This window comes from Cenococcum geophilum, assembly GCF_001692895.1.
Source record: "Cenococcum geophilum 1.58 unplaced genomic scaffold K441scaffold_24, whole genome shotgun sequence".
NCBI classification, from domain to species: Eukaryota; Fungi; Ascomycota; class Dothideomycetes; order Gloniales; family Gloniaceae; genus Cenococcum; species Cenococcum geophilum.
The window spans coordinates 1,726,085-1,728,668 of NW_027137582.1; positions in this window are offsets into that span (position 1 = coordinate 1,726,085).

Consider the following 2,584-nt stretch of genomic DNA (forward strand, 5'->3'; position numbering starts at 1 on the left):
AGCCCCCCATAAAGAGCTTAGGCCCTATACAGCCACAAAGAATAGTAAGGGATGTTGGATGTTATACTAAACTAATAGATTAGAGGGATAACCTGCGGAAGATAAAATAGGAGCTAAGAAAGATTATAAACCCTAAACCGTAAAATACGGTCCGGAAAATAGCTATAAGGAAACTAGCGGACCTCCCACCAGTTAATGTCTGCTGTATTAGTGCCGTAGGATTCTACTAGAACTTAGTTTAGCCTAATACTATCGCCTTTATAACAAGCTTATACGAAATTAATTAAATAATTAAGGAAAAGGGAAATAAGCTTAGCGGATAAGAAAGTGAGCTTATAGATAAGGAACTAGTAGAATAAAAGCTACCCTATTAACACCAAAAATTTAAGGACGTATTCTCTAAAGTAGCGTCTAATATACTTTTACCTTACCAACTATATAACTATAAGATTAAGATTAAGCAGGGCAAAGAAAATACCCTTAGCTTTAGCCCCCTCTACGAGCAGTCTATTACCAAATTATAGGCCATAAAGTAGTATCTTATCAATAACCTAAATAAGGGCTTTATTGAGCCTAGCTAGCATCAGCATTTTATTAGGGTGCCAAGATCCTGGAGGCCTCCTGACAGGATTTTGATTTTCCTAGAGGTCCTAATCGTCCTAACAGGCTCCTGACAGGCTCCTAACAGGCTCCTAGCAGGATTTTGATTTTCCTAATCGTCCTAAACGTCCTAAACGTCCTAAACGTCCTAATGTCCTGAACGTCCTAAACGTCCTAATCGTCCTAGTCGTCCTGACAGGCTCCTAACAGGCTCCTGGCAGGATTTTGATTTTCCTAATTATCCTGAACGTCCTAAACGTCCTAATGTCCTAAACGTCCTGAACGTCCTGATCGTCCTGGTCGTCCTGACAGGCTCCTGACAGGACCCTACTATCCTGATGCGCTCCTGACAGGACCCTACCATCCTGATGCGCTCCTGACAGGAAACTAGTATTTCCTGATCGTCCTGTCAGGATACCCCCCCAAAGCAACACCCTATGCACACCCCTCAAGCAACACTACTGGGGCTCTGCACGAGGCTCTACATACACGAAGCTCTGCGCGAAGCTCTGCTCGGAGCTCTACGCGAAGCTTGCACGAAGCTCTGCACGAAGCTCTACACGAAGCTTGCACGAAGCTCTGCACGAAGCTCTACACGGGGCTCTACACGAAGCTCTACACGAAGCTCTGCACGAATCTCTGCACGAAGCTCTGCGCGAAGCTCTGCACGAAGCTTTGCACGAAGCTTTGCACGGAGCTTTGCACGAAGCTTTGCACGAGGCTCTACACGAAGCTCTACACGAAGCTCTACACGAAGCTCTACACGAAGCTCTACACGAAGCTCTACACGAAGCTCTACACGAAGCTCTACGTACAAAGGCTCTGCACGAGGCTCTGCACGAGGCTCTGCGCGAAGCTCTGCGTACGGAGGCTCTACACGAAGCCCCGCATGACACACATTACTATCGGGTCCCCGCTATATTCCCGATAGCCCTACACGTGCCTCTGCCAAGCTACCCCTTTGTAGCCACCTTATTTTTACCCTTCCTTACATCCTCCCTACCTTAGGAGGCACTAGAACGGCAGCCAGCAGAGACTATCGCCAGAACCAGACCGACCGTCGCCAGAACCAGACGACCGTCGCCAGAACAGACGAACCGTCGCCAGAACCAGACGCCATCGCCAGAACCAGACGACCGTTGCCCAGAATTAGATAACCGGTCCTAGAGCCAGATAACCGTTACCAGAACCAGACGACCGTTACGCAACTAGACGACGACCTTTTAAATAACCAGCCAGCGAATACCACGAATGATTTAATTGATCGATCGATCGAATTAAACCAGAGCTTTTGATATTAGCTTATCACCGAATCGAATCAAGGCTCCTAGGGAGGCACCCTAGACGACTACCGTTCGAATGTACAGCTAGCGAATGGCCGTAGAGAACGATCTGAATCGATAGAGCCTTCGATCGGGGCCGACCCCTCCCCGAATTGAATTAGATACTGACATAGGCAGACAGGCAGGCAGGCAGGCAGGGCAGGCAGGCAGGCAGATAGGTAGGTAGGTAGGCAGGTAGGAGACGACCGTCGCCAGAACCAGACGACGACCGTTCCGAACGACCAGCCAGCAAACACCACGAACGATTCAATTAATTAATCGATCGAATTGAACCAGAGCTTCGATATTGGCCTGTACTGAATCGAATCAAGGCCTCCTAGGGAGGCACCCTAGACGACCACCGTTCGAATGTACAGCCAGCGAACGGCCATAGAGAACGATTCGAATTAATACAATTAATCGCAATCGAATCAAGCAGAGCCTTCGATCGGGGCGACCTCTGCCCCGAATTGCAGATACAGACAGGTAGGCATAGACAAGTAGGCACACACAGGCAGGCACAGACAGGTAGGCACAGACAGGTAGGCACCGACAGACAGGTACAGACAGGTAGGATGGTCGGACAGGTAGGACAGGTAGGACAGGCAGGACAGGCAGGACAGGCAAGCAGGCAGGCAGGCAGGCAGGCACTAGGCCTAGTT